The 26,519-nt window shown below is 49.7% G+C and overlaps 7 non-coding genes across 7 annotated transcripts; all 7 read right to left on the bottom strand.

Annotated features, from left to right (window-relative positions):
• Nucleotides 1–4,767: 4,767 nt before the first annotated feature.
• On the bottom strand, nucleotides 4,768–4,839 carry TRNAG-UCC (transfer RNA glycine (anticodon UCC)). The gene has a single exon. It is a non-coding gene; the product is annotated as a tRNA-Gly (tRNA).
• Nucleotides 4,840–11,031: 6,192 nt separating this feature from the next.
• Nucleotides 11,032–11,103, bottom strand: TRNAG-UCC (transfer RNA glycine (anticodon UCC)). The gene has a single exon. It is a non-coding gene; the product is annotated as a tRNA-Gly (tRNA).
• Nucleotides 11,104–14,789: 3,686 nt separating this feature from the next.
• TRNAG-UCC (transfer RNA glycine (anticodon UCC)) lies at nucleotides 14,790–14,861 on the bottom strand. Its single transcript has one exon. It is a non-coding gene; the product is annotated as a tRNA-Gly (tRNA).
• A 1,177-nt stretch (nucleotides 14,862–16,038) lies between these two features.
• TRNAE-UUC (transfer RNA glutamic acid (anticodon UUC)) lies at nucleotides 16,039–16,109 on the bottom strand. The gene has a single exon. It is a non-coding gene; the product is annotated as a tRNA-Glu (tRNA).
• A 1,174-nt stretch (nucleotides 16,110–17,283) lies between these two features.
• TRNAG-UCC (transfer RNA glycine (anticodon UCC)) lies at nucleotides 17,284–17,355 on the bottom strand. The gene has a single exon. It is a non-coding gene; the product is annotated as a tRNA-Gly (tRNA).
• A 1,185-nt stretch (nucleotides 17,356–18,540) lies between these two features.
• On the bottom strand, nucleotides 18,541–18,612 carry TRNAG-UCC (transfer RNA glycine (anticodon UCC)). Its single transcript has one exon. It is a non-coding gene; the product is annotated as a tRNA-Gly (tRNA).
• Nucleotides 18,613–25,698: 7,086 nt separating this feature from the next.
• Nucleotides 25,699–25,770, bottom strand: TRNAG-UCC (transfer RNA glycine (anticodon UCC)). The gene has a single exon. It is a non-coding gene; the product is annotated as a tRNA-Gly (tRNA).
• Between the last annotated feature and the right edge of the window lie 749 nt (nucleotides 25,771–26,519).

Raw genomic sequence — 26,519 nt, 5'->3', positions numbered from 1 at the left:
GCAGATATGGGAAGGAAGGAAGGAAGGGCCAGTTTGGAAACTCAACTCAATTACCATAAATCCCCTGCTAAGGGTTATGGGAGGGAGGAATGAAGGAACTTTGCTTCAGGGAAAGGGCTGCTGCTGCTTCAGCATGTGAGGAGCGCAGCCACACGTTTCACCTTCCTCAGTATGTTGGTTTACAGGATGAGAGAGATCCTGAAACCTCACTCTAATAGGCTGAGGTGCTGTGCTTGGTGGCCTGCTGGGACCTTTGCCCGTCAGGGCAAGGCGAATAGGCCTTTGTCAGGCCTTCGTCAGGGCTTTGTCGGGGAGGGGCCAGGAGCCCTGCTCGCTTCAATCCCCTCACCGATAGACAGTTGCGGAAACTAGGATGCAAGAACCTTTCCTGGATGGGGTTTTGATTTTCGCGAAAAGTGTGTCAGCTTTGCTTTCAGCATGAGTCTGAATTCCCAAAAATGCATTTCGAACAATTTAAAGATTTGATCTGCGTTTGCGGGGAATCGAACCCGCGACAACTGCTTGGAAGGCAGCTATGCTCACCACTATACCACCAACGCCTGCCTGTCTGGGCTATGTGATGGAGCGCCCCTTAGAAATAAGAATAAGTCATTGGCTGGGAATGAAAAAAGCTTGCGTTTGACGCAGAAGCAGTTCGCATCATGAGGTCTTGCCGGTCAGCCCAACATTTCCCCGGGACCCCTTAAAAAAGGAGCTTGGATTTAAGTTTGGTTTGATTGAACAGTACATTTTGTTGGCTGGGCTGGGACCCTCTCCTATTTAGCGCAAGAGTGGAACGAGGCAGCAGGTTCAAGGAATGACATTGCATTTTGTCGGGGAGGGGCCAGGAGCCCTGCTCGCTTCAATCCCCTCACCGATAGACAGTTGCAGAAACTAGGATGCAAGAACCTTTCCTGGATGGGGTTTTGATTTTCACGAAAAGTGTGTCAGCTTTGCTTTCAGCATGAGTCTGATTTCCAAAAAATGCATTTTGAACAATTTAAAGATTTGATCTGCGTTGGCCGGGAATGGAACCTGGGTCAACTGCTTGGAAGGCAGCTATGCTCACCACTATACCACCAACGCCTGCCTGTCTGGGCTATCTGATGGAGCGCCCCTTAGAAATAAGAATAAGTCATTGGCTGGGAATGAAAAAAGCTTGCGTTTGACGCAGAAGCAGTTCGCATCATGAGGTCTTGCCGGTCAGCCCAACATTTCCCCGGGACCCCTTAAAAAAGGAGCTTGGTTTTAAGTTTGGTTTGATTGAACAGTACATTTTGTTGGCTGGGCTGGGACCCTCTCCTATTTAGCGCAAGAGTGGAACGAGGCAGCAAGTTCAAGGAATGACATTGCATCCAGGCACTTACAGCTCTTTGTGCCCTAATGCCATGACACAAAAACATAATTTGAAAAAACTTAGCAGAGGATGGTTTCGATCCATCGACCGCTGGGTTATGGGCCCAGCACGCTTCCGCTGCGCCACTCTGCTGGTTGGAGAACAAGAGATTTTCTGGGCTTTTACAGCCTACAAACCGACAACCCTAGACCCAGTTTCGAGTGAAGCGGGCAGTAGGCCTTACAAAGCCAAACAACCTGCAACCACGCACTCCCATCCCATGGCCTTTTGCAGACAGGCCTCATTTCTCTAGCTCACACCCTAACTGCCAACACCCCTTCCCCTTCTCTCTCTGTCTCTCTCTCTCTGTCTCTCTCTCTCATTCTCTCTCTCTCGCAAATAGATACTTTACTTCCCAGGTGCAACAAAACAAACCTTCTCGAGCTGGCAGATATGGGAAGGAAGGAAGGAAGGGCCAGTTTGGAAACTCAACTCAATTACCATAAATCCCCTGCTAAGGGTTATGGGAGTGAGGAATGAAGGAACTTTGCTTCAGGGAAAGGGCTGCTGCTGCTTCAGCATGTGAGGAGCGCAGCCACACGTTTCACCTTCCTCAGTATGTTGGTTTACAGGATGAGAGAGATCCTGAAACCTCACTCTAATAGGCTGAGGTGCTGTGCTCGGTGGCCTGCTGGGACCTTTGCCCGTCAGGGCAAGGCGAATAGGCCTTTGTCAGGCCTTCGTCAGGGCTTTGTCGGGGAGGGGCCAGGAGCCCTGCTCGCTTCAATCCCCTCACCGATAGACAGTTGCAGAAACTAGGATGCAAGAACCTTTCCTGGATGGGGTTTTGATTTTCACGAAAAGTGTGTCAGCTTTGCTTTCAGCATGAGTCTGATTTCCAAAAAATGCATTTTGAACAATTTAAAGATTTGATCTGCGTTGGCCGGGAATCTAACCCGGGTCAACTGCTTGGAAGGCAGCTATGCTCACCACTATACCACCAACGCCTGCCTGTCTGGGCTATCTGATGGAGCGTCCCTTAGAAATAAGAATAAGTCATTGGCTGGGAATGAAAAAAGCTTGCGTTTGACGCAGAAGCAGTTCGCATCATGAGGTCTTGCCGGTCAGCCCAACATTTCCCCGGGACCCCTTAAAAAAGGAGCTTGGTTTTAAGTTTGGTTTGATTGAACAGTACATTTTGTTGGCTGGGCTGGGACCCTCTCCTATTTAGCGCAAGAGTGGAACGAGGCAGCAAGTTCAAGGAATGACATTGCATCCAGGCACTTACAGCTCTTTGTGCCCTAATGCCATGACACAAAAACATAATTTGAAAAAAGTTAGCAGAGGATGGTTTCGATCCATCGACCTCTGGGTTATGGGACCAGCACGCTTCCGCTGCGCCACTCTGCTGGTTGGAGAACAAGAGCTTTTCTGGGCTTTTACAGCCTACAAACAGACAACCCTAGACCCAGTTTCGAGTGAAGCGGGCAGTAGGCCTTACAAAGCCAAACAACCTGCAACCACGCACTCCCATCCCATGGCCTTTTGCAGACAGGCCTCATTTCTCTAGCTCACACCCTAACTGCCAACACCCCTTCCCCTTCTCTCTCTGTCTCTCTCTCTCTGTCTCTCTCTCTCATTCTCTCTCTCTCGCAAATAGATACTTTACTTCCCAGGTGCAACAAAACAAACCTTCTCGAGCTGGCAGATATGGGAAGGAAGGAAGGAAGGGCCAGTTTGGAAACTCAACTCAATTACCATAAATCCCCTGCTAAGGGTTATGGGAGTGAGGAATGAAGGAACTTTGCTTCAGGGAAAGGGCTGCTGCTGCTTCAGCATGTGAGGAGCACAGCCACACGTTTCACCTTCCTCAGTATGTTGGTTTACAGGATGAGAGAGATCCTGAAACCTCACTCTAATAGGCTGAGGTGCTGTGCTCGGTGGCCTGCTGGGACCTTTGCCCGTCAGGGCAAGGCGAATAGGCCTTTGTCAGGCCTTTGTCGGGGAGGGGCCAGGAGCCCTGCTCGCTTCAATCCCCTCACCGATAGACAGTTGCAGAAACTAGGATGCAAGAACCTTTCCTGGATGGGGTTTTGATTTTCACGAAAAGTGTGTCAGCTTTGCTTTCAGCATGAGTCTGATTTCCAAAAAATGCATTTTGAACAATTTAAAGATTTGATCTGCATTGGCCGGGAACCCGGGTCAACTGCTTGGAAGGCAGCTATGCTCACCACTATACCACCAACGCCTGCCTGTCTGGGCTATCTGATGGAGCGCCCCTTAGAAATAAGAATAAGTCATTGGCTGGGAATGAAAAAAGCTTGCGTTTGACGCAGAAGCAGTTCGCATCATGAGGTCTTGCCGGTCAGCCCAACATTTCCCCGGGACCCCTTAAAAAAGGAGCTTGGTTTTAAGTTTGGTTTGATTGAACAGTACATTTTGTTGGCTGGGCTGGGACCCTCTCTTATTTAGCGCAAGAGTGGAACGAGGCAGCAAGTTCAAGGAATGACATTGCATCCAGGCACTTACAGCTCTTTGTGCCCTAATGCCATGACACAAAAACATAATTTGAAAAAAGTTAGCAGAGGATGGTTTCGATCCATCGACCTCTGGGTTATGGGCCCAGCACGCTTCCGCTGCGCCACTCTGCTGGTTGGAGAACAAGAGCTTTTCTGGGCTTTTACAGCCTACAAACCGACAACCATAGACCCAGTTTCGAGTGAAGCGGGCAGTAGGCCTTACAAAGCCAAACAACCTGCAACCACGCACTCCCATCCCATGGCCTTTTGCAGACAGGCCTCATTCCTCTAGCTCACACCCTAACTGCCAACACCCCTTCCCCTTCTCTCTCTGTCTCCCTCTCTCTGTCTCTCTCTCTCATTCTCTCTCTCTCTCGCAAATAGATACTTTACTTCCCAGGTGCAACAAAACAAGCCTTCTCGAGCTGGCAGATATGGGAAGGAAGGAAGGGCCAGTTTGGAAACTCAACTCAATTACCATAAATCCCCTGCTAAGGGTTATGGGAGGGAGGAATGAAGGAACTTTGCTTCAGGGAAAGGGCTGCTGCTGCTTCAGCATGTGAGGAGCACAGCCACACGTTTCACCTTCCTCAGTATGTTGGTTTACAGGATGAGAGAGATCCTGAAACCTCACTCTAATAGGCTGAGGTGCTGTGCTCGGTGGCCTGCTGGGACCTTTGCCCGTCAGGGCAAGGCGAATAGGCCTTTGTCAGGCCTTCGTCAGGCCTTTGTCGGGGAAGGGCCAGGAGCCCTGCTTGCTTCAATCCCCTCACCGATAGACAGTTGCAGAAACTAGGATGCAAGAACCTTTCCTGGATGGGGTTTTGATTTTCACGAAAAGTGTGTCAGCTTTGCTTTCAGCATGAGTCTGATTTCCAAAAAATGCATTTTGAACAATTTAAAGATTTGATCTGCGTTGGCCGGGAATCGAACCCGGGTCAACTGCTTGGAAGGCAGCTATGCTCACCACTATACCACCAACGCCTGCCTGTCTGGGCTATCTGATGGAGCGCCCCTTAGAAATAAGAATAAGTCATTGGCTGGGAATGAAAAAAGCTTGCGTTTGACGCAGAAGCAGTTCGCATCATGAGGTCTTGCCGGTCAGCCCAACATTTCCCCGGGACCCCTTAAAAAAGGAGCTTGGTTTTAAGTTTGGTTTGATTGAACAGTACATTTTGTTGGCTGGGCTGGGACCCTCTCCTATTTAGCGCAAGAGTGGAACGAGGCAGCAAGTTCAAGGAATGACATTGCATCCAGGCACTTACAGCTCTTTGTGCCCTAATGCCATGACACAAAAACATAATTTGAAAAAACTTAGCAGAGGATGGTTTCGATCCATCGACCGCTGGGTTATGGGCCCAGCACGCTTCCGCTGCGCCACTCTGCTGGTTGGAGAACAAGAGATTTTCTGGGCTTTTACAGCCTACAAACCGACAACCCTAGACCCAGTTTCGAGTGAAGCGGGCAGTAGGCCTTACAAAGCCAAACAACCTGCAACCACGCACTCCCATCCCATGGCCTTTTGCAGACAGGCCTCATTTCTCTAGCTCACACCCTAACTGCCAACACCCCTTCCCCTTCTCTCTCTGTCTCTCTCTCTCTGTCTCTCTCTCTCATTCTCTCTCTCTCGCAAATAGATACTTTACTTCCCAGGTGCAACAAAACAAACCTTCTCGAGCTGGCAGATATGGGAAGGAAGGAAGGAAGGAAGGGCCAGTTTGGAAACTCAACTCAATTACCATAAATCCCCTGCTAAGGGTTATGGGAGTGAGGAATGAAGGAACTTTGCTTCAGGGAAAGGGCTGCTGCTGCTTCAGCATGTGAGGAGCGCAGCCACACGTTTCACCTTCCTCAGTATGTTGGTTTACAGGATGAGAGAGATCCTGAAACCTCACTCTAATAGGCTGAGGTGCTGTGCTCGGTGGCCTGCTGGGACCTTTGCCCGTCAGGGCAAGGCGAATAGGCCTTTGTCAGGCCTTCGTCAGGGCTTTGTCGGGGAGGGGCCAGGAGCCCTGCTCGCTTCAATGCCCTCACCGATAGACAGTTGCAGAAACTAGGATGCAAGAACCTTTCCTGGATGGGGTTTTGATTTTCACGAAAAGTGTGTCAGCTTTGCTTTCAGCATGAGTCTGATTTCCAAAAAATGCATTTTGAACAATTTAAAGATTTGATCTGCGTTGGCCGGGAATCTAACCCGGGTCAACTGCTTGGAAGGCAGCTATGCTCACCACTATACCACCAACGCCTGCCTGTCTGGGCTATCTGATGGAGCGTCCCTTAGAAATAAGAATAAGTCATTGGCTGGGAATGAAAAAAGCTTGCGTTTGACGCAGAAGCAGTTCGCATCATGAGGTCTTGCCGGTCAGCCCAACATTTCCCCGGGACCCCTTAAAAAAGGAGCTTGGTTTTAAGTTTGGTTTGATTGAACAGTACATTTTGTTGGCTGGGCTGGGACCCTCTCCTATTTAGCGCAAGAGTGGAACGAGGCAGCAAGTTCAAGGAATGACATTGCATCCAGGCACTTACAGCTCTTTGTGCCCTAATGCCATGACACAAAAACATAATTTGAAAAAAGTTAGCAGAGGATGGTTTCGATCCATCGACCTCTGGGTTATGGGACCAGCACGCTTCCGCTGCGCCACTCTGCTGGTTGGAGAACAAGAGCTTTTCTGGGCTTTTACAGCCTACAAACAGACAACCCTAGACCCAGTTTCGAGTGAAGCGGGCAGTAGGCCTTACAAAGCCAAACAACCTGCAACCACGCACTCCCATCCCATGGCCTTTTGCAGACAGGCCTCATTTCTCTAGCTCACACCCTAACTGCCAACACCCCTTCCCCTTCTCTCTCTGTCTCTCTCTCTCTGTCTCTCTCTCTCATTCTCTCTCTCTCGCAAGTAGATACTTTACTTCCCAGGTGCAACAAAACAAGCCTTCTCGAGCTGGCAGATATGTGAAGGAAGGAAGGAAGGGCCAGTTTGGAAACTCAACTCAATTACCATAAATCCCCTGCTAAGGGTTATGGGAGGGAGGAATGAAGGAACTTTGCTTCAGGGAAAGGGCTGCTGCTGCTTCAGCATGTGAGGAGCGCAGCCACACGTTTCACCTTCCTCAGTATGTTGGTTTACAGGATGAGAGAGATCCTGAAACCTCACTCTAATAGGCTGAGGTGCTGTGCTCGGTGGCCTGCTGGGACCTTTGCCCGTCAGGGCAAGGCGAATAGGCCTTTGTCAGGCCTTCGTCAGGGCTTTGTCGGGGAAGGGCCAGGAGCCCTGCTTGCTTCAATCCCCTCACCGATAGACAGTTGCAGAAACTAGGATGCAAGAACCTTTCCTGGATGGGGTTTTGATTTTCACGAAAAGTGTGTCAGCTTTGCTTTCAGCATGAGTCTGATTTCCAAAAAATGCATTTTGAACAATTTAAAGATTGCGTTGGCCGGGAATCGAACCCGGGTCAACTGCTTGGAAGGCAGCTATGCTCACCACTATACCACCAATGCCTGCCTGTCTGGGCTATCTGATGGAGCGCCCCTTAGAAATAAGAATAAGTCATTGGCTGGGAATGAAAAAAGCTTGCGTTTGACGCAGAAGCAGTTCGCATCATGAGGTCTTGCCGGTCAGCCCAACATTTCCCCGGGACCCCTTAAAAAAGGAGCTTGGTTTAAGTTTGGTTTGATTGAACAGTACATTTTATTGGCTGGGCTGGGACCCTCTCCTATTTAGCGCAAGAGTGGAACGAGGCAGCAAGTTCAAGGAATGACATTGCATCCAGGCACTTACAGCTCTTTGTGCCCTAATGCCATGACACAAAAACATAATTTGAAAAAACTTAGCAGAGGATGGTTTCGATCCATCGACCTCTGGGTTATGGGCCCAGCACGCTTCCGCTGCACCACTCTGCTGGTTGGAGAACAAGAGCTTTTCTGGGCTTTTACAGCCTACAAACCGACAACCCTAGACCCAGTTTCGAGTGAAGCGGGCAGTAGGCCTTACAAAGCCAAACAACCTGCAACCACGCACTCCCATCCCATGGCCTTTTGCAGACAGGCCTCATTTCTCTAGCTCACACCCTAACTGCCAACACCCCTTCCCCTTCTCTCTCTGTCTCTCTCTCTCTGTCTCTCTCTCTCATTCTCTCTCTCTCGCAAATAGATACTTTACTTCCCAGGTGCAACAAAACAAGCCTTCTCGAGCTGGCAGATATGGGAAGGAAGGAAGGAAGGGCCAGTTTGGAAACTCAACTCAATTACCATAAATCCCCTGCTAAGGGTTATGGGAGGGAGGAATGAAGGAACTTTGCTTCAGGGAAAGGGCTGCTGCTGCTTCAGCATGTGAGGAGCACAGCCACACGTTTCACCTTCCTCAGTATGTTGGTTTACAGGATGAGAGAGATCCTGAAACCTCACTCTAATAGGCTGAGGTGCTGTGCTCGGTGGCCTGCTGGGACCTTTGCCCGTCAGGGCAAGGCGAATAGGCCTTTGTCAGGCCTTTGTCGGGGAGGGGCCAGGAGCCCTGCTCGCTTCAATCCCCTCACCGATAGACAGTTGCAGAAACTAGGATGCAAGAACCTTTCCTGGATGGGGTTTTGATTTTCACGAAAAGTGTGTCAGCTTTGCTTTCAGCATGAGTCTGATTTCCAAAAAATGCATTTTGAACAATTTAAAGATTTGATCTGCGTTGGCCGGGAATTGAACCCGGGTCAACTGCTTGGAAGGCAGCTATGCTCACCACTATACCACCAACGCCTGCCTGTCTGGGCTATCTGATGGAGCGCCCCTTAGAAATAAGAATAAGTCATTGGCTGGGAATGAAAAAAGCTTGCGTTTGACGCAGAAGCAGTTCGCATCATGAGGTCTTGCCGGTCAGCCCAACATTTCCCCGGGACCCCTTAAAAAAGGAGCTTGGTTTTAAGTTTGGTTTGATTGAACAGTACATTTTGTTGGCTGGGCTGGGACCCTCTCTTATTTAGCGCAAGAGTGGAACGAGGCAGCAAGTTCAAGGAATGACATTGCATCCAGGCACTTACAGCTCTTTGTGCCCTAATGCCATGACACAAAAACATAATTTGAAAAAAGTTAGCAGAGGATGGTTTCGATCCATCGACCTCTGGGTTATGGGCCCAGCACGCTTCCGCTGCGCCACTCTGCTGGTTGGAGAACAAGAGCTTTTCTGGGCTTTTACAGCCTACAAACCGACAACCATAGACCCAGTTTCGAGTGAAGCGGGCAGTAGGCCTTACAAAGCCAAACAACCTGCAACCACGCACTCCCATCCCATGGCCTTTTGCAGACAGGCCTCATTTCTCTAGCTCACACCCTAACTGCCAACACCCCTTCCCCTTCTCTCTCTGTCTCCCTCTCTCTGTCTCTCTCTCTCATTCTCTCTCTCTCTCGCAAATAGATACTTTACTTCCCAGGTGCAACAAAACAAGCCTTCTCGAGCTGGCAGATATGGGAAGGAAGGAAGGAAGGGCCAGTTTGGAAACTCAACTCAATTACCATAAATCCCCTGCTAAGGGTTATGGGAAGGAGGAATGAAGGAACTTTGCTTCAGGGAAAGGGCTGCTGCTGCTTCAGCATGTGAGGAGCACAGCCACACGTTTCACCTTCCTCAGTATGTTGGTTTACAGGATGAGAGAGATCCTGAAACCTCACTCTAATAGGCTGAGGTGCTGTGCTCGGTGGCCTGCTGGGACCTTTGCCCGTCAGGGCAAGGCGAATAGGCCTTTGTCAGGCCTTTGTCGGGGAGGGGCCAGGAGCCCTGCTCGCTTCAATCCCCTCACCGATAGACAGTTGCAGAAACTAGGATGCAAGAACCTTTCCTGGATGGGGTTTTGATTTTCACGAAAAGTGTGTCAGCTTTGCTTTCAGCATGAGTCTGATTTCCAAAAAATGCATTTTGAACAATTTAAAGATTTGATCTGCGTTGGCCGGGAATTGAACCCGGGTCAACTGCTTGGAAGGCAGCTATGCTCACCACTATACCACCAACGCCTGCCTGTCTGGGCTATCTGATGGAGCGCCCCTTAGAAATAAGAATAAGTCATTGGCTGGGAATGAAAAAAGCTTGCGTTTGACGCAGAAGCAGTTCGCATCATGAGGTCTTGCCGGTCAGCCCAACATTTCCCCGGGACCCCTTAAAAAAGGAGCTTGGTTTTAAGTTTGGTTTGATTGAACAGTACATTTTGTTGGCTGGGCTGGGACCCTCTCTTATTTAGCGCAAGAGTGGAACGAGGCAGCAAGTTCAAGGAATGACATTGCATCCAGGCACTTACAGCTCTTTGTGCCCTAATGCCATGACACAAAAACATAATTTGAAAAAAGTTAGCAGAGGATGGTTTCGATCCATCGACCTCTGGGTTATGGGCCCAGCACGCTTCCGCTGCGCCACTCTGCTGGTTGGAGAACAAGAGCTTTTCTGGGCTTTTACAGCCTACAAACCGACAACCATAGACCCAGTTTCGAGTGAAGCGGGCAGTAGGCCTTACAAAGCCAAACAACCTGCAACCACGCACTCCCATCCCATGGCCTTTTGCAGACAGGCCTCATTTCTCTAGCTCACACCCTAACTGCCAACACCCCTTCCCCTTCTCTCTCTGTCTCCCTCTCTCTGTCTCTCTCTCTCATTCTCTCTCTCTCTCGCAAATAGATACTTTACTTCCCAGGTGCAACAAAACAAGCCTTCTCGAGCTGGCAGATATGGGAAGGAAGGAAGGAAGGGCCAGTTTGGAAACTCAACTCAATTACCATAAATCCCCTGCTAAGGGTTATGGGAGGGAGGAATGAAGGAACTTTGCTTCAGGGAAAGGGCTGCTGCTGCTTCAGCATGTGAGGAGCACAGCCACACGTTTCACCTTCCTCAGTATGTTGGTTTACAGGATGAGAGAGATCCTGAAACCTCACTCTAATAGGCTGAGGTGCTGTGCTCGGTGGCCTGCTGGGACCTTTGCCCGTCAGGGCAAGGCGAATAGGCCTTTGTCAGGCCTTCGTCAGGCCTTTGTCGGGGAAGGGCCAGGAGCCCTGCTTGCTTCAATCCCCTCACCGATAGACAGTTGCAGAAACTAGGATGCAAGAACCTTTCCTGGATGGCGTTTTGATTTTCACGAAAAGTGTGTCAGCTTTGCTTTCAGCATGAGTCTGATTTCCAAAAAATGCATTTTGAACAATTTAAAGATTTGATCTGCGTTGGCCGGGAATCGAACCCGGGTCAACTGCTTGGAAGGCAGCTATGCTCACCACTATACCACCAACGCCTGCCTGTCTGGGCTATCTGATGGAGCGCCCCTTAGAAATAAGAATAAGTCATTGGCTGGGAATGAAAAAAGCTTGCGTTTGACGCAGAAGCAGTTCGCATCATGAGGTCTTGCCGGTCAGCCCAACATTTCCCAGGGACCCCTTAAAAAAGGAGCTTGGTTTTAAGTTTGGTTTGATTGAACAGTACATTTTGTTGGCTGGGCTGGGACCCTCTCCTATTTAGCGCAAGAGTGGAACGAGGCAGCAAGTTCAAGGAATGACATTGCATCCAGGCACTTACAGCTCTTTGTGCCCTAATGCCATGACACAAAAACATAATTTGAAAAAACTTAGCAGAGTATGGTTTCGATCCATCGACCTCTGGGTTATGGGCCCAGCACGCTTCCGCTGCGCCACTCTGCTGTTTGGAGAACAAAAGCTTTTCTGGGCTTTTACAGCCTACAAACCGACAACCCTAGACCCAGTTTCGAGTGAAGCGGGCAGTAGGCCTTACAAAGCCAAACAACCTGCAACCACGCACTCCCATCCCATGGCCTTTTGCAGACAGGCCTCATTTCTCTAGCTCACACCCTAACTGCCAACACCCCTTCCCCTTCTCTCTCTGTCTCTCTCTCTCTGTCTCTCTCTCTCATTCTCTCTCTCTCGCAAATAGATACTTTACTTCCCAGGTGCAACAAAACAAGCCTTCTCGAGCTGGCAGATATGGGAAGGAAGGAAGGAAGGGCCAGTTTGGAAACTCAACTCAATTACCATAAATCCCCTGCTAAGGGTTATGGGAGGGAGGAATGAAGGAACTTTGCTTCAGGGAAAGGGCTGCTGCTGCTTCAGCATGTGAGGAGCGCAGCCACACGTTTCACCTTCCTCAGTATGTTGGTTTACAGGATGAGAGAGATCCTGAAACCTCACTCTAATAGGCTGAGGTGCTGTGCTTGGTGGCCTGCTGGGACCTTTGCCCGTCAGGGCAAGGCGAATAGGCCTTTGTCAGGCCTTCGTCAGGGCTTTGTCGGGGAGGGGCCAGGAGCCCTGCTCGCTTCAATCCCCTCACCGATAGACAGTTGCGGAAACTAGGATGCAAGAACCTTTCCTGGATGGGGTTTTGATTTTCGCGAAAAGTGTGTCAGCTTTGCTTTCAGCATGAGTCTGAATTCCCAAAAATGCATTTCGAACAATTTAAAGATTTGATCTGCGTTTGCGGGGAATCGAACCCGCGACAACTGCTTGGAAGGCAGCTATGCTCACCACTATACCACCAACGCCTGCCTGTCTGGGCTATGTGATGGAGCGCCCCTTAGAAATAAGAATAAGTCATTGGCTGGGAATGAAAAAAGCTTGCGTTTGACGCAGAAGCAGTTCGCATCATGAGGTCTTGCCGGTCAGCCCAACATTTCCCCGGGACCCCTTAAAAAAGGAGCTTGGTTTTAAGTTTGGTTTGATTGAACAGTACATTTTGTTGGCTGGGCTGGGACCCTCTCCTATTTAGCGCAAGAGTGGAACGAGGCAGCAAGTTCAAGGAATGACATTGCATCCAGGCACTTACAGCTCTTTGTGCCCTAATGCCATGACACAAAAACATAATTTGAAAAAACTTAGCAGAGGATGGTTTGGATCCATCGACCTCTGGGTTATGGGCCCAGCACGCTTCCGCTGCGCCACTCTGCTGGTTGGAGAACAAGAGCTTTTCTGGGCTTTTACAGCCTACAAACCGACAACCCTAGACCCAGTTTCGAGTGAAGCGGGCAGTAGGCCTTACAAAGCCAAACAACCTGCAACCACGCACTCCCATCCCATGGCCTTTTGCAGACAGGCCTCATTTCTCTAGCTCACACCCTAACTGCCAACACCCCTTCCCCTTCTCTCTCTGTCTCTCTCTCTCTGTCTCTCTCTCTCATTCTCTCTCTCTCGCAAATAGATACTTTACTTCCCAGGTGCAACAAAACAAGCCTTCTCGAGCTGGCAGATATGGGAAGGAAGGAAGGAAGGGCCAGTTTGGAAACTCAACTCAATTACCATAAATCCCCTGCTAAGGGTTATGGGAGGGAGGAATGAAGGAACTTTGCTTCAGGGAAAGGGCTGCTGCTGCTTCAGCATGTGAGGAGCGCAGCCACACGTTTCACCTTCTTCAGTATGTTGGTTTACAGGATGAGAGAGATCCTGAAACCTCACTCTAATAGGCTGAGGTGCTGTGCTCGGTGGCCTGCTGGGACCAAGGCCCGTCAGGGCAAGGCGAATAGGCCTTTGTCAGGCCTTCGTCAGGGCTTTGTCGGGGAGGGGCCAGGAGCCCTGCTCGCTTCAATCCCCTCACCGATAGACAGTTGCAGAAACTAGGATGCAAGAACCTTTCCTGGATGGGGTTTTGATTTTCACGAAAAGTGTGTCAGCTTTGCTTTCAGCATGAGTCTGATTTCCAAAAAATGCATTTTGAACAATTTAAAGATTTGATCTGCGTTGGCCGGGTCAACTGCTTGGAAGGCAGCTATGCTCACCACTATACCACCAACGCCTGCCTGTCTGGGCTATCTGATGGAGCGGCCCTTAGAAATAAGAATAAGTCATTGGCTGGGAATGAAAAAAGCTTGCGTTTGACGCAGAAGCAGTTCGCATCATGAGGTCTTGCCGGTCAGCCCAACATTTCCCCGGGACCCCTTAAAAAAGGAGCTTGGTTTTAAGTTTGGTTTGATTGAACAGTACATTTTGTTGGCTGGGCTGGGACCCTCTCCTATTTAGCGCAAGAGTGGAACGAGGCAGCAAGTTCAAGGAATGACATTGCATCCAGGCACTTACAGCTCTTTGTGCCCTAATGCCATGACACAAAAACATAATTTGAAAAAAGTTAGCAGAGGATGGTTTCGATCCATCGACCTCTGGGTTATGGGCCCAGCACGCTTCCGCTGCGCCACTCTGCTGGTTGGAGAACAAGAGCTTTTCTGGGCTTTTACAGCCTACAAACCGACAACCCTAGACCCAGTTTCGAGTGAAGCGGGCAGTAGGCCTTACAAAGCCAAACAACCTGCAACCACGCACTCCCATCCCATGGCCTTTTGCAGACAGGCCTCATTTCTCTAGCTCACACCCTAACTGCCAACACCCCTTCCCCTTCTCTCTCTGTCTCTCTCTCTCTGTCTCTCTCTCTCGTTCTCTCTCTCTCGCAAATAGATACTTTACTTCCCAGGTGCAACAAAACAAGCCTTCTCGAGCTGGCAGATATGGGAAGGAAGGAAGGAAGGGCCAGTTTGGAAACTCAACTCAATTACCATAAATCCCCTGCTAAGGGTTATGGGAGGGAGGAATGAAGGAACTTTGCTTCAGGGAAAGGGCTGCTGCTGCTTCAGCATGTGAGGAGCGCAGCCACACGTTTCACCTTCTTCAGTATGTTGGTTTACAGGATGAGAGAGATCCTGAAACCTCACTCTAATAGGCTGAGGTGCTGTGCTCGGTGGCCTGCTGGGACCAAGGCCCGTCAGGGCAAGGCGAATAGGCCTTTGTCAGGCCTTCGTCAGGGCTTTGTCGGGGAGGGGCCAGGAGCCCTGCTCGCTTCAATCCCCTCACCGATAGACAGTTGCAGAAACTAGGATGCAAGAACCTTTCCTGGATGGGGTTTTGATTTTCACGAAAAGTGTGTCAGCTTTGCTTTCAGCATGAGTCTGATTTCCAAAAAATGCATTTTGAACAATTTAAAGATTTGATCTGCGTTGGCCGGGAATCGAACCCGGGTCAACTGCTTGGAAGGCAGCTATGCTCACCACTATACCACCAACGCCTGCCTGTCTGGGCTATCTGATGGAGCGGCCTTTAGAAATAAGAATAAGTCATTGGCTGGGAATGAAAAAAGCTTGCGTTTGACGCAGAAGCAGTTCGCATCATGAGGTCTTGCCGGTCAGCCCAACATTTCCCCGGGACCCCTTAAAAAAGGAGCTTGGTTTTAAGTTTGGTTTGATTGAACAGTGCATTTTGTTGGCTGGGCTGGGACCCTCTCCTATTTAGCGCAAGAGTGGAACGAGGCAGCAAGTTCAAGGAATGACATTGCATCCAGGCACTTACAGCTCTTTGTGCCCTAATGCCATGACACAAAAACATAATTTGAAAAAAGTTAGCAGAGGATGGTTTCGATCCATCGACCTCTGGGTTATGGGCCCAGCACGCTTCCGCTGCGCCACTCTGCTGGTTGGAGAACAAAAGCTTTTCTGGGCTTTTACAGCCTACAAACCGACAACCCTAGACCCATTTTCGAGTGAAGCGGGCAGTAGGCCTTACAAAGCCAAACAACCTGCAACCACGCACTCCCATCCCATGGCCTTTTGCAGACAGGCCTCATTTCTCTAGCTCACACCCTAACTGCCAACACCCCTTCCCCTTCTCTCTCTGTCTCTCTCTCTCTGTCTCTCTCTCTCATTCTCTCTCTCTCGCAAATAGATACTTTACTTCCCAGGTGCAACAAAACAAGCCTTCTCGAGCTGGCAGATATGGGAAGGAAGGAAGGAAGGGCCAGTTTGGAAACTCAACTCAATTACCATAAATCCCCTGCTAAGGGTTATGGGAGGGAGGAATGAAGGAACTTTGCTTCAGGGAAAGGGCTGCTGCTGCTTCAGCATGTGAGGAGCGCAGCCACACGTTTCACCTTCCTCAGTATGTTGGTTTACAGGATGAGAGAGATCCTGAAACCTCACTCTAATAGGCTGAGGTGCTGTGCTCGGTGGCCTGCTGGGACCAAGGCCCGTCAGGGCAAGGCGAATAGGCCTTTGTCAGGCCTTCGTCAGGGCTTTGTCGGGGAGGGGCCAGGAGCCCTGCTCGCTTCAATCCCCTCACCGATAGACAGTTGCAGAAACTAGGATGCAAGAACCTTTCCTGGATGGGGTTTTGATTTTCACGAAAAGTGTGTCAGCTTTGCTTTCAGCATGAGTCTGATTTCCAAAAAATTCATTTTGAACAATTTGATCTGCGTTGGCCGGGAATCGAACCGGGTCAACTGCTTGAAAGGCAGCTATGCTCACCACTATACCACCAACGCCTGCCTGTCTGGGCTATCTGATGGAGCGCCCCTTAGAAATAAGAATAAGTCATTGGCTGGGAATGAAAAAAGCTTGCGTTTGACGCAGAAGCAGTTCGCATCATGAGGTCTTGCCGGTCAGCCCAACATTTCCCCGGGACCCCTTAAAAAAGGAGCTTGGTTTTAAGTTTGGTTTGATTGAACAGTACATTTTGTTGGCTGGGCTGGGACCCTCTCCTATTTAGCGCAAGAGTGGAACGAGGCAGCAAGTTCAAAGAATGACATTGCATCCAGGCACTTACAGCTCTTTGTGCCCTAATGCCATGACACAAAAACATATTTTGAAAAAACTTAGCAGAGGATGGTTTCGATCCATCGACCTCTGGGTTATGGGCCCAGCACGCTTCTGCTGCGCCACTCTGCTGGTTGGAGAACAAGAGCTTTTCTGGGCTTTTACAGCCTACAAACCGACAACCCTAGACCCAGTTTCGAGTGAAGCGGGCAGTAGGCCTTACAAAGCCAAACAACCTGCAACCACGCACTCCCTTCCCATGGCCTTTTGCAGACAGGCCTCATTTCTCTAGCTCACACCCTAACTGCCAACACCCCTTCCCCTTCTCTCTCTGTCTCTCTCTCTCTGTCTCTCTCTCTCATTCTCTCTCTCTCGCAAATAGATACTTTACTTCCCAGGTGCAACAAAACAAGCCTTCTCGAGCTGGCAGATATGGGAAGGAAGGAAGGAAGGGCCAGTTTGGAAACTCAACTCAATTACCATAAATCCCCTGCTAAGGGTTATGGGAGGGAGGAATGAAGGAACTTTGCTTCAGGGAAAGGGCTGCTGCTGCTTCAGCATGTGAGGAGCGCAGCCACACGTTTCACCTTCCTCAGTATGTTGGTTTACAGGATGAGAGAGATCCTGAAACCTCACTCTAATAGGCTGAGGTGCTGTGCTCGGTGGCCTGCTGGGACCTTTGCACGTCAGGGCAAGGCGAATAGGCCTTTGTCAGGGCTTTGTCGGGGAGGGGCCAGGATCCCTGCTCGCTTCAATCCCCTCACCGATAGACAGTTGCAGAAACTAGGATGCAAGAACCTTTCCTGGATGGGGTTTTGATTTTCGCGAAAAGTGTGTCAGCTTTGCTTTCAGCATGAGTCTGATTTCCCAAAAATGCATTTTGAACAATTTAAAGATTTGATCTGCGTTGGCCGGGAATCGAACCCGGGTCAACTGCTTGGAAGGCAGCTATGCTCACCACTATACCACCAACGCCTGCCTGTCTGGGCTATCTGATGGAGCGCCCCTTAGAAATAAGAATAAGTCATTGGCTGGGAATGAAAAAAGCTTGCGTTTGACGCAGAAGCAGTTCGCATCATGAGGTCTTGCCGGTCAGCCCAACATTTCCCCGGGACCCCTTAAAAAAGGAGCTTGGTTTTAAGTTTGGTTTGTTTGAACAGTACATTTTGTTGGCTGGGCTGGGACCCTCTCCTATTTAGCGCAAGAGTGGAACGAGGCAGCAAGTTCAAGGAATGACCTTGCATCCAGGCACTTACAGCTCTTTGTGCCCTAATGCCATGACACAAAAACATAATTTGAAAAAAGTTAGCAGAGGATGGTTTCGATCCATCGACCTCTGGGTTATGGGCCCAGCACGCTTCCGCTGCGCCACTCTGCTGGTTGGAGAACAAGAGCTTTTCTGGGCTTTTACAGCCTACAAACCGACAACCCTAGACCCAGTTTCGAGTGAAGCGGGCAGTAGGCCTTACAAAGCCAAACAACCTGCAACCACGCACTCCCATCCCATGGCCTTTTGCAGACAGGCCTCATTTCTCTAGCTCACACCCTAACTGCCAACACCCCTTCCCCTTCTCTCTCTGTCTCTCTCTCTCTGTCTCTCTCTCTCATTCTCTCTCTCTCGCAAATAGATACTTTACTTCCCAGGTGCAACAAAACAAGCCTTCTCGAGCTGGCAGATATGGGAAGGAAGGAAGGAAGGGCCAGTTTGGAAACTCAACTCAATTACCATAAATCCCCTGCTAAGGGTTATGGGAGGGAGGAATGAAGGAACTTTGCTTCAGGGAAAGGGCTGCTGCTGCTTCAGCATGTGAGGAGCGCAGCCACACGTTTCACCTTCTTCAGTATGTTGGTTTACAGGATGAGAGAGATCCTGAAACCTCACTCTAATAGGCTGAGGTGCTGTGCTCGGTGGCCTGCTGGGACCTTTGCCCGTCAGGGCAAGGCGAATAGGCCTTTGTCAGGCCTTCGTCAGGGCTTTGTCGGGGAGGGGCCAGGAGCCCTGCTCGCTTCAATCCCCTCACCGATAGACAGTTGCAGAAACTAGGATGCAAGAACCTTTCCTGGATGGGGTTTTGATTTTCGCGAAAAGTGTGTCAGCTTTGCTTTCAGCATGAGTCTGATTTCCCAAAAATGCATTTTGAACAATTTAAAGATTTGATCTGCGTTGGCCGGGAATCGAACCCGGGTCAACTGCTTGGAAGGCAGCTATGCTCACCACTATACCACCAACGCCTGCCTGTCTGGGCTATGTGATGGAGCGCCCCTCAGAAATAAGAATAAGTCATTGGCTGGGAATGAAAAAAGCTTGCGTTTGACCAAGAAGCAGTTCGCATCATGAGGTCTTGCCGGTCAGCCCAACATTTCCCCGGGACCCCTTAAAAAAGGAGCTTGGTTTTAAGTTTGGTTTGATTGAACAGTACATTTTGTTGGCTGGGCTGGGACCCTCTCCTATTTAGCGCAAGAGTGGAACGAGGCAGCAAGTTCAAGGAATGACATTGCATCCAGGCACTTACAGCTCTTTGTGCCCTAATGCCATGACACAAAAACATAATTTGAAAAAACTTAGCAGAGGATGGTTTCGATCCATCGACCTCTGGGTTATGGGCCCAGCACGCTTCCGCTGCGCCACTCTGCTGGTTGGAGAACAAGAGCTTTTCTGGGCTTTTACAGCCTACAAACCGACAACCCTAGACCCAGTTTCGAGTGAAGCGGGCAGTAGGCCTTACAAAGCCAAACAACCTGTAACCACGCACTCCCATCCCATGGCCTTTTGCAGACAGGCCTCATTTCTCTAGAATAAGAATAAGAATAAGAATAAGTCATTGGCTGGGAATGAAAAAAGCTTGCGTTTGACGCAGAAGCAGTTCGCATCATGAGGTCTTGCCGGTCAGCCCAACATTTCCCCGGGACCCCTTAAAAAAGGAGCTTGGTTTTAAGTTTGGTTTGATTGAACAGTACATTTTGTTGGCTGGGCTGGGACCCTCTCCTATTTAGCGCAAGAGTGGAACGAGGCAGCAAGTTCAAGGAATGACATTGCATTTTGTCGGGGAGGGGCCAGGAGCCCTGCTCGCTTCAATCCCCTCACCGATAGACAGTTGCAGAAACTAGGATGCAAGAACCTTTCCTGGATGGGGTTTTGATTTTCACGAAAAGTGTGTCAGCTTTGCTTTCAGCATGAGTCTGATTTCCAAAAAATGCATTTTGAACAATTTAAAGATTTGATCTGCGTTGGTCGGGAATGGAACCCGGGTCAACTGCTTGGAAGGCAAATATGCTCACCACTATACCACCAACGCCTGCCTGTCTGGACTATCTGATGAAGCGCCCCTTAGAAATAAGAATAAGTCATTGGCTGGGAATGAAAAAAGCTTGCGTTTGACGCAGAAGCAGTTCGCATCATGAGGTCTTGCCGGTCAGCCCAACATTTCCCCGGGACCCCTTAAAAAAGGAGCTTGGTTTTAGGTTTGGTTTGATTGAACAGTACATTTTGTTGGTTGGGCTGGGACCCTCTCCTATTTAGCGCAAGAGTGGAACGAGGCAGCAAGTTCAAGGAATGACATTGCATCCAGGCACTTACAGCTCTTTGTGCCCTAATGCCATGACACAAAAACATAATTTGAAAAAACTTAGCAGAGGATGGTTTCGATCCATCGACCTCTGGGTTATGGGCCCAGCATGCTTCCGCTGCGCCACTCTGCTGGTTGGAGAACAAAAGCTTTTCTGGGCTTTTACAGCCTACAAACCGACAACCCTAGACCCAGTTTCGAGTGAAGCGGGCAGTAGGCCTTACAAAGCCAAACAAACTGCAACCACGCACTCCCATCCCATGGCCTTTTGCAGACAGGCCTCATTTCTCTAGCTCACACCCTAACTGCCAACACCCCTTCCCCTTCTCTCTCTGTCTCTCTCTCTCTCTGTCTCTCTCTCTCATTCTCTCTCTCTCGCAAGTAGATACTTTACTTCCCAGGTGCAACAAAACAAGCCTTCTCGAGCTGGCAGATATGTGAAGGAAGGAAGGAAGGGCCAGTTTGGAAACTCAACTCAATTACCATAAATCCCCTGCTAAGGGTTATGGGGGGGAGGAATGAAGGAACTTTGCTTCAGGGAAAGGGCTGCTGCTGCTTCAGCATGTGAGGAGCGCAGCCACACGTTTCACCTTCCTCAGTATGTTGGTTTACAGGATGAGAGAGATCCTGAAACCTCACTCTAATAGGCTGAGGTGCTGTGCTCGGTGGCCTGCTGGGACCTTTGCCCGTCAGGGCAAGGCGAATAGGCCTTTGTCAGGCCTTCGTCAGGGCTTTGTCGGGGAGGGGCCAGGAGCCCTGCTCGCTTCAATCCCCTCACCGATAGACAGTTGCAGAAACTAGGATGCAAGAACCTTTCCTGGATGGGGTTTTGATTTTCGCGAAAAGTGTGTCAGCTTTGCTTTCAGCATGAGTCTGATTTCCCAAAAATGCATTTTGAACAATTTAAAGATTTGATCTGCGTTGGCCGGGAATCGAACCCGGGTCAACTGCTTGGAAGGCAGCTATGCTCACCACTATACCACCAACACCTGCCTGACTGGGCTATGTGATGGAGCGCCCCTCAGAAATAAGAATAAGTCATTGGCTGGGAATGAAAAAAGCTTGCGTTTGACCCAGAAGCAGTTCGCATCATGAGGTCTTGCCGGTCAGCCCAACATTTCCCCGGGACCCCTTAAAAAAGGAGCTTGGTTTTAAGTTTGGTTTGATTGAACAGTACATTTTGTTGGCTGGGCTGGGACCCTCTCCTATTTAGCGCAAGAGTGGAACGAGGCAGCAAGTTCAAGGAATGACATTGCATCCAGGCACTTACAGCTCTTTGTGCCCTAATGCCATGACACAAAAACATAATTTGAAAAAAGTTAGCAGAGGATGGTTTCGATCCATCGACCTCTGGGTTATGGGCCCAGCACGCTTCCGCTGCGCCACTCTGCTGGTTGGAGAACAAGAGCTTTTCTGGGCTTTTACAGCCTACAAACCGACAACCCTAGACCCAGTTTCGAGTGAAGCGGGCAGTAGGCCTTACAAAGCCAAACAACCTGTAACCACGCACTCCCATCCCATGGCCTTTTGCAGACAGGCCTCATTTCTCTAGAATAAGAATAAGAATAAGAATAAGTCATTGGCTGGGAATGAAAAAAGCTTGCGTTTGACGCAGAAGCAGTTCGCATCATGAGGTCTTGCCGGTCAGCCCAACATTTCCCCGGGACCCCTTAAAAAAGGAGCTTGGTTTTAAGTTTGGTTTGATTGAACAGTACATTTTGTTGGCTGGGCTGGGACCCTCTCCTATTTAGCGCAAGAGTGGAACGAGGCAGCAAGTTCAAGGAATGACATTGCATTTTGTCGGGGAGGGGCCAGGAGCCCTGCTCGCTTCAATCCCCTCACCGATAGACAGTTGCAGAAACTAGGATGCAAGAACCTTTCCTGGATGGGGTTTTGATTTTCACGAAAAGTGTGTCAGCTTTGCTTTCAGCATGAGTCTGATTTCCAAAAAATGCATTTTGAACAATTTAAAGATTTGATCTGCGTTGGCCGGGAATCAAACCCGGGTCAACTGCTTGGAAGGCAGCTATGCTCACCACTATACCACCAACGCCTGCCTGTCTGGGCTATCTGATGGAGCGCCCCTTAGAAATAAGAATAAGTCATTGGCTGGGAATGAAAAAAGCTTGCGTTTGACGCAGAAGCAGTTCGCATCATGAGGTCTTGCCGGTCAGCCCAACATTTCCCCGGGACCCCTTAAAAAAGGAGCTTGGTTTTAAGTTTGGTTTGATTGAACAGTACATTTTGTTGGCTGGGCTGGGACCCTCTCCTATTTAGCGCAAGAGTGGAACGAGGCAGCAAGTTCAAGGAATGACATTGCATCCAGGCACTTACAGCTCTTTGTGCCCTAATGCCATGACACAAAAACATAATTTGAAAAAACTTAACAGAGGATGGTTTCGATCCATCGACCGCTGGGTTATGGGCCCAGCACGCTTCCGCTGCGCCACTCTGCTGGTTGGAGAACAAGAGATTTTCTGGGCTTTTACAGCCTACAAACCGACAACCCTAGACCCAGTTTCGAGTGAAGCGGGCAGTAGGCCTTACAAAGCCAAACAACCTGCAACCACGCACTCCCATCCCATGGCCTTTTGCAGACAGGCCTCATTTCTCTAGCTCACACCCTAACTGCCAACACCCCTTCCCCTTCTCTCTCTGTCTCTCTCTCTCTGTCTCTCTCTCTCATTCTCTCTCTCTCGCAAATAGATACTTTACTTCCCAGGTGCAACAAAACAAGCCTTCTCGAGCTGGCAGATATGGGAAGGAAGGAAGGAAGGGCCAGTTTGGAAACTCAACTCAATTACCATAAATCCCCTGCTAAGGGTTATGGGAGTGAGGAATGAAGGAACTTTGCTTCAGGGAAAGGGCTGCTGCTGCTTCAGCATGTGAGGAGCGCAGCCACACGTTTCACCTTCCTCAGTATGTTGGTTTACAGGATGAGAGAGATCCTGAAACCTCACTCTAATAGGCTGAGGTGCTGTGCTCGGTGGCCTGCTGGGACCTTTGCCCGTCAGGGCAAGGCGAATAGGCCTTTGTCAGGCCTTCGTCAGGGCTTTGTCGGGGAGGGGCCAGGAGCCCTGCTCGCTTCAATCCCCTCACCGATAGACAGTTGCAGAAACTAGGATGCAAGAACCTTTCCTGGATGGGGTTTTGATTTTCGCGAAAAGCGTGTCAGCTTTGCTTTCAGCATGAGTCTGATTTCCAAAAAATGCATTTTGAACAATTTAAAGATTTGATCTGTGTTGGCCGGGAATCGAACCCGGGTCAACTGCTTGGAAGGCAGCTATGCTCACCACTATACCACCAACGCCTGCCTGTCTGGACTATCTGATGAAGCGCCCCTTAGAAATAAGAATAAGTCATTGGCTGGGAATGAAAAAAGCTTGCGTTTGACGCAGAAGCAGTTCGCATCATGAGGTCTTGCCGGTCAGCCCAACATTTCCCCGGGACCCCTTAAAAAAGGAGCTTGGTTTTAAGTTTGGTTTGATTGAACAGTACATTTTGTTGGTTGGGCTGGGACCCTCTCCTATTTAGCGCAAGAGTGGAACGAGGCAGCAAGTTCAAGGAATGACATTGCATCCAGGCACTTACAGCTCTTTGTGCCCTAATGCCATGACACAAAAACATAATTTGAAAAAACTTAGCAGAGGATGGTTTCGATCCATCGACCTCTGGGTTATGGGCCCAGCACGCTTCCGCTGCGCCACTCTGCTTGTTGGAGAACAAGAGCTTTTCTGGGCTTTTACAGCCTACAAACCGACAACCCTAGACCCAGTTTCGAGTGAAGCGGGCAGTAGGCCTTACAAAGCCAAACAAACTGCAACCACGCACTCCCATCCCATGGCCTTTTGCAGACAGGCCTCATTTCTCTAGCTCACACCCTAACTGCCAACACCCCTTCCCCTTCTCTCTCTGTCTCTCTCTCTCTGTCTCTCTCTCTCATTCTCTCTCTCTCGCAAGTGGATACTTTACTTCCCAGGTGCAACAAAACAAGCCTTCTCGAGCTGGCAGATATGTGAAGGAAGGAAGGAAGGGCCAGTTTGGAAACTCAACTCAATTACCATAAATCCCCTGCTAAGGGTTATGGGGGGGAGGAATGAAGGAACTTTGCTTCAGGGAAAGGGCTGCTGCTGCTTCAGCATGTGAGGAGCGCAGCCACACGTTTCACCTTCCTCAGTATGTTGGTTTACAGGATGAGAGAGATCCTGAAACCTCACTCTAATAGGCTGAGGTGCTGTGCTCGGTGGCCTGCTGGGACCTTTGCCCGTCAGGGCAAGGCGAATAGGCTTTTGTCAGGCCTTCGTCAGGGCTTTGTCGGGGAGGGGCCAGGAGCCCTGCTCGCTTCAATCCCCTCACCGATAGACAGTTGCAGAAACTAGGATGCAAGAACCTTTCCTGGATGGGGTTTTGATTTTCGCGAAAAGTGTGTCAGCTTTGCTTTCAGCATGAGTCTGATTTCCCAAAAATGCATTTTGAACAATTTAAAGATTTGATCTGCGTTGGCCGGGAATCGAACCCAGGTCAACTGCTTGGAAGGCAGCTATGCTCACCACTATACCACCAACGCCTGCCTGTCTGGGCTATGTGATGGAGCGCCCCTCAGAAATAAGAATAAGTCATTGGCTGGGAATGAAAAAAGCTTGCGTTTGACCCAGAAGCAGTTCGCATCATGAGGTCTTGCCGGTCAGCCCAACATTTCCCCGGGACCCCTTAAAAAAGGAGCTTGGTTTTAAGTTTGGTTTGATTGAACAGTACATTTTGTTGGCTGGGCTGGGACCCTCTCCTATTTAGCGCAAGAGTGGAACGAGGCAGCAAGTTCAAGGAATGACATTGCATCCAGGCACTTACAGCTCTTTGTGCCCTAATGCCATGACACAAAAACATAATTTGAAAAAACTTAGCAGAGGATGGTTTCGATCCATCGACCTCTGGGTTATGGGCCCAGCACGCTTCCGCTGCGCCACTCTTCTGGTTGAAGAACAAGAGCTTTTCTGGGCTTTTACAGCCTACAAACCGACAACCCTAGACCCAGTTTCGAGTGAAGCGGGCAGTAGGCCTTACAAAGCCAAACAAACTGCAACCACGCACTCCCATCCCATGGCCTTTTGCAGACAGGCCTCATTTCTCTAGCTCACACCCTAACTGCCAACACCCCTTCCCCTTCTCTCTCTGTCTCTCTCTCTCTGTCTCTCTCTCTCATTCTCTCTCTCTCGCAAGTAGATACTTTACTTCCCAGGTGCAACAAAACAAGCATTCTCGAGCTGGCAGATATGTGAAGGAAGGAAGGAAGGGCCAGTTTGGAAACTCAACTCAATTACCATAAATCCCCTGCTAAGGGTTATGGGGGGGAGGAATGAAGGAACTTTGCTTCAGGGAAAGGGCTGCTGCTGCTTCAGCATGTGAGGAGCGCAGCCACACGTTTCACCTTCCTCAGTATGTTGGTTTACAGGATGAGAGAGATCCTGAAACCTCACTCTAATAGGCTGAGGTGCTGTGCTCGGTGGCCTGCTGGGACCTTTGCCCGTCAGGGCAAGGCGAATAGGCCTTTGTCAGGCCTTCGTCAGGGCTTTGTCGGGGAGGGGCCAGGAGCCCTGCTCGCTTCAATCCCCTCACCGATAGACAGTTGCAGAAACTAGGATGCAAGAACCTTTCCTGGATGGGGTTTTGATTTTCGCGAAAAGTGTGTCAGCTTTGCTTTCAGCATGAGTCTGATTTCCCAAAAATGCATTTTGAACAATTTAAAGATTTGATCTGCGTTGGCCGGGAATCGAACCCGGGTCAACTGCTTGGAAGGCAGCTATGCTCACCACTATACCACCAACGCCTGCCTGTCTGGGCTATGTGATGGAGCGCCCCTCAGAAATAAGAATAAGTCATTGGCTGGGAATGAAAAAAGCTTGCGTTTGACCCAGAAGCAGTTCGCATCATGAGGTCTTGCCGGTCAGCCCAACATTTCCCCGGGACCCCTTAAAAAAGGAGCTTGGTTTTAAGTTTGGTTTGATTGAACAGTACATTTTGTTGGCTGGGCTGGGACCCTCTCCTATTTAGCGCAAGAGTGGAACGAGGCAGCAAGTTCAAGGAATGACATTGCATCCAGGCACTTACAGCTCTTTGTGCCCTAATGCCATGACACAAAAACATAATTTGAAAAAACTTAGCAGAGGATGGTTTCGATCCATCGACCTCTGGGTTATGGGCCCAGCACGCTTCCGCTGCGCCACTCTGCTTGTTGGAGAACAAGAGCTTTTCTGGGCTTTTGCAGCCTACAAACCGACAACCCTAGACCCAGTTTCGAGTGAAGCGGGCAGTAGGCCTTACAAAGCCAAACAAACTGCAACCACGCACTCCCATCCCATGGCCTTTTGCAGACAGGCCTCATTTCTCTAGCTCACACCCTAACTGCCAACACCCCTTCCCCTTCTCTCTCTGTCTCTCTCTCTCTGTCTCTCTCTCTCATTCTCTCTCTCTCGCAAGTAGATACTTTACTTCCCAGGTGCAACAAAACAAGCCTTCTCGAGCTGGCAGATATGTGAAGGAAGGAAGGAAGGGCCAGTTTGGAAACTCAACTCAATT

This window comes from Ambystoma mexicanum, chromosome 6q (genome assembly GCF_040938575.1).
Source record: "Ambystoma mexicanum isolate Mex_15411 chromosome 6q, UKY_AmexF1_1, whole genome shotgun sequence".
Classification (NCBI taxonomy): domain Eukaryota; kingdom Metazoa; phylum Chordata; class Amphibia; order Caudata; family Ambystomatidae; genus Ambystoma; species Ambystoma mexicanum.
The sequence above is the reverse complement of the archived record's forward strand: the minus strand, read 5'-3'. Positions and strand labels throughout refer to the sequence as shown.